Source organism: Anastrepha obliqua, chromosome 6 (genome assembly GCF_027943255.1).
Source record: "Anastrepha obliqua isolate idAnaObli1 chromosome 6, idAnaObli1_1.0, whole genome shotgun sequence".
Classification (NCBI taxonomy): Eukaryota; Metazoa; Arthropoda; class Insecta; order Diptera; family Tephritidae; genus Anastrepha; species Anastrepha obliqua.
Window position 1 is genome coordinate 53561380 of NC_072897.1, and position 12672 is coordinate 53574051.

The 12672-nt window shown below is 35.3% G+C and overlaps 1 protein-coding gene across 1 annotated transcript in view; it reads left to right on the plus strand.

Annotated features, from left to right (window-relative positions):
• The window catches only part of LOC129250536 (voltage-dependent calcium channel type D subunit alpha-1-like), a 342952-nt gene that overhangs the window by 93492 nt on the left and 236788 nt on the right, over positions 1-12672 (plus strand). The window lies entirely within an intron of this gene.

A 12672-nucleotide genomic window follows, 5' to 3' on the forward strand; every position in this document is an offset into this window, starting at 1 on the left:
ATTGTGTCGATATTGAGGTCGCTGTGGATCACGTCATTTGGTATATACCAGTCTGCTTTTGTTATTGTTCGAAGTATTTTAGATTGGGTCCTTTGAATTATTTTGATATTGGATTTTTTTTGCTGTGCCACAGATTTCTATTTCCATATTTCCAAATGGGTGAGATTACAGATTTATATATCACTACTTTATTGTTAAGGCTTAGCTTTGAATTTTTAGCCAACAGCCAGTCTAGTTGTCTGAACTTGTTTTTGATTTCATTTCGCTTGTTTTCTATATGTCGTTTCCAACTTAGTTTTTTATGTATAGTTATGCCAAGGTACTTTGCACTAGGATGGATTTTTATTTCATTGCTTTTTATTGTTAGTTTGTGTTTCTTAGGCTTTCTATTTGTATAAATTACTTGTACCGTTTTATCTTTGTTGACTTCTTTTCCCCATTTATCGAGCCATGATACAGTGTCATTTATTGTTTGTTGAAGAATGTCAGTAGCTTTTTTTTCTATTTTGTTTGATGCCATTAAAACCGTGTCATCCGCGAATGTGGCTATCATGCAATTTTTGTTGTTGGAACCGGTATATCTGCTGTAAATATCAAGTACAATATAGGGCCTAGAACACTGCCTTGGGATACACCTGCTGTCATTTGCATCATGCTTGAGCATTCGTCTTCAAACTTTGGGAATGGTGAAGTGGTTCCGTGGTAATATTTCGCTTAGCTTGTGCAATAGTCCTTTATGCCACACCCTGTCAAAACCTTTTGCAATATCTAAGTAGACAGCTATGCAGAACTTTTATTATCCATATCATCTAGTATTTTGTTTATAACTCTATGGACTTGTTGCACAGTCGCATGCTGTCGTCTAAATCCTAATTGAGGGCTTGGTATTATATTTTTTTCTATCAGAATTTCGTCTAATCTGACAAAGAATATTTTTTCAAACACTTTTGAAAGAATGGGCAAGTGACTGATGGGGCGATATGATGTCTATATATACTAAATATACTGTTGAATATTTATCGTATGTATGTGATTGTTGCATCAGGTAGTTCTTTTAGTATTTTATCATTTATTAGATTGTAGCCTGGTGCTTTTTTACTGTTCAGATTTTTCAAATGATATCTGATTTCTGCTGAGGCTGTCATTTTCATTTTCTTTTCTGGGTTACTCGTATTTACATTTTGTTCAATGTGTTGATTGTCTTTTTCGTTTGAGAATATTGCTTTAAAGTGTTCAGCTAGTGTGTTTGCCTCTTCTTTTTGGTCTTTGCCCAAGTTCCGTGCAGTGTTTTGATGGGAGGTTTATGTGGAACTGCTTTGACTAAGTTTTTAGTTGCTTTCCATAGAGAATAATTGTTAACTGCCGTGGCCCTCAAGTTATGGATGTAATTCTCAAGCTTTTTATCTTGGTTTTGTTTTAATTATGCTTTTAATTCAGTTGTTGATTTATTAAGTTTTGCCTTATCTTCGGGATGTTTAGTAGTTTGCACTTTTTACGGAGTTTCCTTTTTTGTTGTATTTTTTGTTTGATATGTATTGGATTGATCTTTTATTATGAAATCTGTAAAAATAAAAGAAATTAGTGATAAAAACATTAATATTTAGTACGTCTACCCTTTGCTATGATAACAGCAGCAATCCTCTGGGGTATGCTGCGTACAAGCTTGGCACATTCGACTTTACATATGGCGGACTATGTCAGGACTATTTGCGATGATGTTCTTTTACCTTTCGTTTTAAAATAGCCCACACCATAGAGGTTTAAATCTGGAGACTGTGTTGGCCAATCTAACCAAAAAATGTTATTGTCTCTAAACCAAACTAAGCCATGGATTTGTAGGAATTTAACTCTTCCTATATTAGTCTCGCCGAAAATGCGCGTTAACAAAGGCAAAAGTACGGCTTCTCATACATTTAAAAATTTTTTACAGTCCATGCGAGCCTCGCAAATGAACATTTCGCTGACACCATCAGCAGCTATACAGCTCCAGATCATAATGCTTTCTCTCCCATGCTTAACAGGGGGTACCACGCAATCTGGATGGTATTTCTCGGCACCCCGTCGCCTCACTAATGTCTCACTAGTGTCACCGACAGTTTGCTTGTGGGAGAGCATTCGCTGGTTGACGTTCAAAAGGAGAACAGTAGTCGTCGGTTCGTTGAATGTGCAGGTTGAATATTCCTGACACCCGTATACTCATTTTAATTAATTACAAGTTTCGGTTTGGGCTTGTACAAGATTTATAAAATATGAATTTTAAAACAGAATACATACAAATTGGCTATTCTTGACATCTCAGAAGTGGAATTAACATGTTTTACATCCATTCCTACATACGAATTGAATTTTCAATTGGCGACACAAGCGAGGGGAAAAATACTACCAGTAAGCGCATCAACGAACAAAAAGGAAAAGAGCAAACGAAATTCAGAGAACATTGATGAATAGAGAAGTCTCAATGACAGGAACGTATGGAATTTCGAGGGGTACTCGTTTTGCGCGCGTGGTACACCACAGCCACATTTTTCACCAAAAGTTAACAGTAAGGGGCTGAATTATGTAAATTTAGCAGCAGTCGATAAGAATTTGTTGGTGATTAGAAGCAAATAATGTTAAGTAGCTTTTTAATATGACCTATATATTTGAATTTCTCCAAATCATCCAAATTATATACATATGTTATGTCTGTCTGTCTGGTGTCTGTAAAACTTTGTTGAATCCCTTCAACTGAATCAAAATCCTCTATAGAAAACGCCTCATTACCAGGCACACAGGAAGATGGCATATGCAAATGTAAATTTGTGAATTTATATACATTTGCGCATACGCATATGGTATGCTGTGTGTATGTATGCTCACCAGCCACAGCTCAAGATAAAACGGTAAAACTTCTCAAGAAATCCAGCGCGCATTCATAGGCGCAGCGCACATTCATTGGCACAGCATTGTACATATACACATATTTACATACATATATTGATGCATACATATGTACGAAGCCGCGGGCAGTCGACTTGACAAAAATTCAAGATTTATCAAATATTGGCAAATACATAATTCTACGCAAAATATTCCAATATTGACTATTTTCGAATTGTCGAGAAAATTGGCATATGGGCGGCTCGTTTTATGAATGAAAGTTCTTGCTCTTAGAACTATGAGCTCGAATTTATCAATGAATTTTTTGATGATGAGTTTTTGTTGCACAGTACAATAGTTGAAACTGTTCGGCGCCGCCGCGACTGTTCAGCGCTATGGCAACTAGAATGATGGCCGCTACGCCTGCGTCTATGACTGCTTTTTGTTCTTGTAGTCGCTAGGCATAGAATTTTAGCTTTGAACGACATACGCATTTTGAGGAATAAGGTGAGTGCCCTGTGTGTGCGGTTGTATGTACATGCATCTTCCTGTGTGCCTGGTAATGAAGCGTTTTGTATACAGAATTTTTTGATTTGTTTGAAGGGATATGGGCACCAAGTGTACATACGCACATACAAATATGTACATGAATATTCAAAAGAAATTTATTCTAGCATTTGTGAGGCAGGAATTTGATCATTAGGTTATTTACATGAAATATAAGGCGATGCTCGTGAGGTAGGTCATGTTGCTTCAGTGCACACATATGCGTGCAACACTATATTTAATAAAGATGCAATTGAACTTAGTTGTCCCATATATGCAAATACGTTTCTTTGAAGTTTTCCTTTATTTATTTTAAAGTTTTATACTATCTACAAAATGCATACATACAAATGAATGTATATTATTATTCCCTGTAATAAAATGTAAATTGAAAAAAATTTGGTTTGCCAAAGGAACATATAAATGCATATTCAAATGTATGTAAATACATATGTCGATATACCAAAACACTTGTATGCTATGAATTAATTTCGACTCAAAAAATTAGTAAACATTTTGATCAAATTTATTTAGTTTTAAATTTACTAAAACGCACATACCAAAATGTGAGAGGTAAATTAAATCAAAATATTAAAGTTACTTTGATTTGAAATGTTGGCGCATATAATAAATATTCAATCATTTTTTCTTCATCACCTTTGTCTGAAAATACAAAATGAATAAATTTTCGTTTATCAAGGGAACATAAAAATGCACAAGCAAATACTTTGCAAAATGCCGTCGGCTATTCGTCAATTTGATTTCCTACAGGAGCCAAAAACTGTGCAGGGCCAATATGCTAAAGGAGAAATCGCTGTAAACATCTCTGTTAAAAGTTTTACCACACCCCGGCGCCGGTTAGACTTCATTTTTGACAATTCACACTATTCGTAGCTCGTGAGACTTCTCTATTCATCAATGTTCTCTGCGAAATTGCTTCAAACGTCTCTTAACACATTTAAGAGATCATTTGCAACAGTTACATACGAAAAGTTACAACGACGAGAGACTTTGTATACGTACACAACAAAAGGATTGGGTGCATCTATAGAAATATGTGCTTGAGATTCGTTATAGAAGACAACCGAAGGAATACTTGAACATGGTTTCCTGGATTTAACGTATCGCCAGAAGGAACTAGGATTTAATTTAATGTCCGATTCGCACTTGAGAAAATAATTTCGCTTTAAGTCCCTATCCAAAGATTTAAGTTCTCAAGAGAAATGTAGATATTTATCTTAATCTGTGATAGAATGAGAAAATTTAAACTTTTTGAAATATTTATTTCTAAAATTTTTTAGTTTTCTCTAGTCCTATTTGTCACAGGTATATTATTTTTACAGATATCATTTATATTATGCTTGAAAATATCATAACAATTGGCAACTTCAACCCCAGTAAATAAAGAATCCCAATCTAAAATTGCTAAATTAATTATAAAATTGCTAAATTAATTATATTAAAATCAAAGTTTCTAAAGCAAAAATTGGTAGTCACATTCTCAGGATACAAATCATTAAACTCATAGAATTCTATATGTAGGATAAGTGGTACATGATGCAGACCAGGGGTAGACAGAGGGTCTCCACATTCTAATAAAGAAAAATTTATATTATCATTAATGAAAATGAGATCGAGAATTCAAGAAAAACTATTTGAGAAATTATTTATCTGAACCAGTCCAAAACTTAAAAAATTATCAATCAAATAAATTTCAGATATACTATATTACTAACATTGTTTGGTCATAATACAGTATCATCTAAACTAGACCATTCAATATTACTCAGATTGAAGTCCCCAAAAACACAAAAGTTGCCACTATTTGTGGTTAGAGCTAAAACGTTACCCACATGTTCTTTATACAATGTATCAATATTTGACGGAGGAATATATGACGCACAAATCAAAATATTTGAAGCACCATTCACAGAGACACACAGCTGATCCAGGAGTGTATCATTGTTTTTCAGAGATACTAGTGATGAGCGGTACTTCCGTTGAACAGCTATTAAACCCCTCCTCCTCTGCAGAGACCAGTTTTCTCGACATCACGGTCTTTACGATATACATATATGGTATAGATTTGGATCAAAAAACTCATTATTGAAAAAGTTTTCATTTAACCATGTCTCGATGAGAACGAAAATATCATAATCCATTTGCGAACTAAACGCTAAAACTTGATTAGATTTAGTTCTCAATCCAGAAACATTTTGAAAGTACATTTAAAAAATGTTTTTAACCATTGTTAAGAGCACAATTTTTTATTGTTCCCATTTAAATATTGGGAACTTGAACTTGTAGCTTATTATTGTTATTGGAACCAATCACAATTGGCTTATTAAATTTCCTTCTACTACTTTTTGTTACCATTTCCCACTGGGATGTCTGTCGCATTGCGGGCACAGATTCAGTAGCAACATTTAAAACAGAAGTCGCAGAGGCCTGAGATGAAGGAGGAACACAGAGAACGTAATTGAATAGAGAAGTCTTAATGACTGGAAAGTATTCATTTTCGAGGGGTACTCGTCTCGCGAAGACAATTTCACCACAGACACATTTTTCAACAAAAATTAACCGTAAGGGGCTGAATTATGTAAATTTAGCAGCAGCCGATAAGAATTTCTTGGTGATTAGAAGCAAAGAATGTTAGGTAGCTTTTTAATATGACCTATCTATGCAGTCAATGTCAAAAGAAAGTGTACAAACTTGGAATGTATTAATATTAGCTTTATTCAATACTTTGATGGGTGATACAAAGAAACATATTATATTTTTTTAAATTCATATTTAATACTATTCGAGTTTATACAAAAACATAAACAAAATTATTACAACGAAAAAAGTTATGAACGAAAAATCTTATATACTTCATAGTTTAGGCGTCAAATGAAAGTGTACAGAAGAGCAAGATGCATATTCAGTATTTTGTATGCTTTCCATTTGCCTTTATCACTGCTTGCAAACGTCGTGGCATAGAATTAACAAGGTTTGCAGTCACTTCTGGTGCAATTTTCTGCCATTCTTCAGAAATCGCGGCTTTGAGCATATCCTTACTAGTAATGGTTTTTTTTTCGAATTTGTCTGTCTAGGTGCTCCCATAGATGCTCAATGGGGTTGAGGTCCGGTGACTGGGGAGGGTGATCTTATTGCTTGGGTATGTGATATAGCATCCATTCTTTGACAACTTTCCATTCTTTGACAACAGTGTGCTTAGGGTCGTTGTCTTGTTGAAATACCCAAGACTGATCCAAGCTCAATTTTTCGACACTAGGGCGCAGGTTATTCTTCAATATGTTGAGATAGTCTATTTTATTCATAGTGCTTTCTATGAATGTCAAATTACCTACCCCGCCAGCGGCCATACACCCCCACACCATCACCGAGCCACCCCCATGCTTCACAGTGGATACTACATTACCAAGACTGATCCAAGCTCAATTTTTCGACACTAGGGCGCAGGTTATTCTTCAATATGTTGAGATAGTCTATTTTATTCATAGTGCTTTCTATGAATGTCAAATTACCTACCCCGCCAGCGGCCATACACCCCCACACCATCACCGAGCCACCCCCATGCTTCACAGTGGATACTACATTACCTTCTCCAAGTGTCGTATTTCTGGTTCGCCAAATTTTTGTTGCTTTTTTCTTGCCGAACACCTCAAATTTGCTTTCGTCGCTAAATACAGTAGGTTCTGTTTTTATGCGGTAGATACGTTCCGCAAGAAACAGCATAAAAAAAAACAGCATAAAAAAAGCTACTAGTTCTATAGTAAAACTATAGATACGTTTCAAATGCTAAAACCGCATAAATCTGAAATAATGTAATAAAATCGCATAAAAAAGGGCACTAGTCCCATATTATAACTATAGATACGTTCCATAGACCGCATGAATCTGTGATGAGTTTTTGCTTAGCTGGTTTAGAATCTTGTTTATATGTACAATTCCCGATAGGTCGACATGCATTTTGTAATTTAAAAAAAACCGCACTATTTCAAAAGCGCATAAAAAAAAGCCGCATAAAAACAGAACCTACTGTAGTACGTTATTCCAAAATGAAACGCCGTTATACTGGTACTTTTTAGCAAAGTTGAATCGCTTTATTTGATTGGTTTTCGAGATAAGAGGTTTTTTCCGCGGAACTCGCCCATAGAGACCGTTCGCATACAATGCTCGACGAATTGTGCTAGCACTAACCGGCTTTCCAGATGTTTGTGAAATATTTTTGGACAGTTTTATAGCACTTTCTGACGGATTTATTTTCACACTTCTCACAACCGACCTTATTTCAGAAACATTTAGTCGCCTTGGTCTGCCGGATTTTGGACGATTGTCCAGCTTGCCATACTTTTGTTTCTGGTCAATAATTTTTTTTACAGTAATGGTGGATATAAATTTTCACTAACTACCTTCTCAACCGTTGATTTTTCATAGCGGCAAGACTTAGAATCGTGTCCCACCTTTTACATTTTGCGCATCTTTCCTTTCTTGGAGGCTTTGGACATTGTGCTGCAATGTATCCATACTCGTTGCAATTAAAACATTTTGTAGATTTCTTCTCTTTAGTAACATTTCGTGTTACCTCGTTTGCATTTCTATTACCACTATCTCTACCTTTGAACGCACAATATACATCCGCTAAACTATCAAGAGATCGCAATAAATCGTTACACGTTGATAATTTCATTGCTATAAGGGTGCGTGTTAAATTACTGTCATGTAACCCCCGAATAATAAATGTATTGATTGATTCTTCATCAGCCTTACCTCGCCTACCAATATTTAACATAGCGTAATAATATTGACTAAAAGTTTCACTTGTTCGCCTCTTTCTTCGTGATAATTCCATGTGCACTTCTGCCGTCCACATTGTGAAAGGAAAACCTTTTTGAAATGCTGATACAAAAGCTGACCATCGTTGAAATACGTTTTGTGCATCGAGCCATTCTTTGGCCACCCCTTTCAACTTCGATTGAGCGGCTAACAAAATTTCTTGCTCAGACCATCCGTATGCTTCTCGTAGCTGTATAACTTTATCAACAAATTGTTTCGATGTTAAACTCCCTTTTAATGGATCAAAATCAGGTAATAATGCGATGATGTCGTGTACTGCGCTTCTTTTCCATTCACTTTGCGTCATTGGTACTAACAATGGACGATCTAGTGCTATTGGTGTACTATTAATATCATGTTCTGATGAACTCCTTGGTATTTCGGCGTGAACCTCTGTTGTGGCAGTTGAATGGTTATCGTGGCAACTAACTTCTGCTGGAATCGTTGTGGCGTTCGACGGTGTTAAGGTTTGCCTTATCTGTACTGTCACCAAATCGTTTACAGACTTAGCTAGCCCCGCAATAATGCCACTCATTTCTTCCATTTGCTTCTGCATAGCTGTAACTTCGCTGCTTACCTCCAACTCTTCAGCATCAACTTCATCAGCTCCGTAAATTTCAGTCAATTTAAGAATTTTTGTTGTTTTATTGCCCATTGCCGTCGCACCTTGGTTTTGTAGCAATTTGTTGATTTGATCAACCCTTAGAGTGTTTAATTTGATCATTTTTCCCATATTATAGTGTAGTTAACTTTTCTGGATGCAATTGTCATCCAAAAAAAATTAAAAACTGGCTTGCTTTAAGTCAGTGGTCGCCAACCCGTCGATCGCGAGCTACCGGTAGCTCGCAAAGGCAATTCTGGTAGTTCGCGCTGCTCACGTTGCAAAAAATCCACAAGTCTGAAAATCATACCAGTATTAGCAAATTTCAGAAATTTTCATAATAAATAGATAAACAGCGGCAACACTGCGGTAAGCGATTTCGCGCCGACAAACACGACGCGAAGTCGCGTCTCCGTTCTAGGATCGGCTGGAACCGATTAGCGTGTTCGAGAATTTTTTGGCTTTATATAATATATACGCAATGCACGTCGACATTGCGCTCAGTTTAATACTGAACGGCATTATCAACGTTCTGCGTGCAGCGGTTGAGTTAGAGTTCGAAACATTATGGCAAGCAGTAGTAAGAAGGCGAAGACATACCATTTCCATTCGGAATGGGAAGAACCACACTTCTTCACAGAAGTTAAAGGCAAAAGTGTTTGTTTCTTATGTAATACATCTGTGTCAGTTCCTAAAAAAGGAAATATTGAGAGGCATCATAAAACTGTACATTCGAATTTTGAGAAGGCATTCCCGTTAAATTCTGCCACCAGAAGAGAAAAACTGAGACATTTAAAAATCCAGTTAATTGGACAACAGTCAATATTTTTGAAAACAATCGACAAAAATAAGGCTGCAACTGAAGCATCTTATCGTGTTTCCCAGATAATTGCATAAAAGAAAAAACCTTATGAAGACGGGGAAATCATAAAACAAGCATTTTTGGAAGCTGCAGATTCTTTATTCGCCAACTTTAGAAATAAAGACGAAATAGTGTCTGCTATAAAACCTATGCAACTTTCTGCTAATACAGTGATGAGGCGAGTAGAAGTAATGAGCAATGATATTTTTTTACAGTTAAGAAGTGACTTAGATAACTGTATTTATTTTTCACTGCAACTGGATGAATCAACAGATGTAGTTGACACCTCACAGATGACCATATTTGTCAGGATGGCTTTTAGTGATTTTACAATTAAAGAAGATCTTTTGAAGTTTATTCCACTCAAAGGACATACTACTGGGCTAGAGCTGTTTTCTCATTTAAAAAATCTCATCTCTTCTGAGAAAATTCCAATATCAAAAATGGTAGTCCTGACAACTGACGGTGCTCCAGCTATGGTGGGTTGTGATAAAAGGCTCGTGGCGCTATGTCATAAGGATGAAAGTTTTCCACAATTTCTTAGTTACCACTGTATTATACATCAGCAAGCATTATGTGGAAATTTTCTAAACTTGAGCAACGTTATGAAACTGGTGGTGAAAATTGTGAACAAGATTAGAGCTCAAGCGTTACAAAGAAGATTATTTAAAACCTTGGCTGATGAAATTGACTGTCAATACGGAGAGCTACTTCTTCACTCTGAAGTGCGATGGTTAAGCAGAGGACGAATGCTCAAACGTTTCAAATAACGCGATGAACCGATTCCTGAACTGGAAAATTCGACTTGGCTCAGAGATTTTGGTTTTCTTGTGGACATTACAGAGAAATTAAATGAGCTTAACTTGCAGCTTCAAGGCAGGGATAAAGAATTAGCGGAAATGATTTCTGATATAAATGCATTTATTGCAAAACTTGAATTTTGGGAACAAAACCTAAAAAACCGCGATACTAAGCATTTTCCTATTCTTTCCGAAAAGATATCCAGAAATCTATTAGAGCCCTATGACAGTAAATATCATATGGGAATAGTTTCTAACTTGAAGGAAAACTTCAAAAATCGTTTCAAGGATTTCAGCAAAATTGCTTTAGTGACGCAATTTGTTGTTTCACCCTTCATGGACATTGATATACAACAGTTTGCAACTTGTGTTTTGAACAACTTTGGCGAAGACATTGCTGTGACAGAAATGGAACTGATTGCTTTTCAAAGTGACTTGACTTTAAAATCTTTAGGTTCAAATACAAAATGTATATGGACTTTAGTAAGTAAAGATAAGTATTCAGTTTTATGTCGTGTTGCGTTGAAAGTGAAAGCGTTATTCAGTTCAACTTATTTGTGTGAATCTTCTTTATTATATATATATTATATATAGAACGTATATTAGTAAAATAAATACATGTATTCTATGTCGAATATAACTGTGTATTATTTAATTTATGTTGGCTTGTGCAAGTAGCTCGCTGTTTATTTCATAATCTTGAAAGTAGCTCAACACATTGAAAAGGTTGGCGACCACTGCTTTAAGTTCTGCAGAAATTCACTTGTAATCATGTTGGTTTTTTTTGAACGTCTACTCGTTGTGCAGCCCTTATGGCTCACAATAATTCCCCTCAATAGAGTTCCAAAACGTTCTTCAATATTGGAGCTATAAACACCACTGCACGTTGTACGTTGCTCTTAAGCCGTTGCAAAAACACAAAAAAAATCTACTCTTGCTTTTTGGTTTTTGCGTTCTCGTCGTTTTATTTGTATCGAAGTCGTTGCAAACACACAAACGAAACTCAGAGAACGTTAATGTATAGAGAAGTCTCACTTTTTCACCTCGCTCAACTCGACAGCGGGGAACTTCTTAACAAAGCTGATTACAGTGAATTATGTACAAGTACATCGGTTCTGCTCAGTTTTTGGTTTCTGTATGAAATCAAATTGATGAACGCCGACGGCATTTTGCAAGGCATTTGGTTGTGCATTTTTATGTTCCCTTGATAAACGAAAATTTATTCAATTTATATTTTCAAACAAATACAGTGCAAATAAGATTTGAAATTGTGCGCCAACATTTAAAATCAAAGAAATTGATTTAATTTAAAAAGAAGAATTGAAACAAAATACATTATAAAACGACCTCACATTTTGTTGTGTGCGTTTTAGTAAATTTATAACTTATACAAATTTGATTAAAATTTTTACTAATTTTTCGAGTCGAAATTAGTTTTACACAAGAATTCTACGAGAGTATTGGTATATTGATGAATCAATGAATGTATATCAATATATGTATATATACATATATTATGTTAGTTATATTTGTGCAAAAGTTCAATTGCATCTTCAATTCTTATGGTGTTACATATGCATGCGCACACGCACTGCAGCAACAATGGCCTATCTCACGACGCATCGCCTTATCATATTTACATATGTACATTTGAATATGCATTCATTTGTTCCTTTGCCAAACGATTTTTTTTTTCAATTTACATTTATTACAGGGAATAATATACATATGTATGCATTTTATAGATAGTATAAAACTTTGAAATTTAAAATAAATAAAAGAAAACTTCAAAGAAACGTATTTGCATATATGGGACAACTAAGTTTGCATCTTTATTAAATATATATTAGTGTTGCACGCATATGTGTGCACTGAAGCAACATGATCTACCTCACGAGCATCGCCTTATTATATTTCATGCAATAATTAGGGAGTAAATATTCGAATGATCGAATTCCTGCAAATGCTAAAATAATTTCTTCCGCATATGCATCGACGTATTTGCATGTGCTTATATTATGCACACTTGATGCCCTAACTATGTACGTTCAATTGATCAAATCAAAAAATTCTTTATAGAACACGCTTCATTACCAGGCACACAGGAAGATGGCATATGCAAATACAAATATGTGAATTGAATTCAAGCAACACAATTCTTA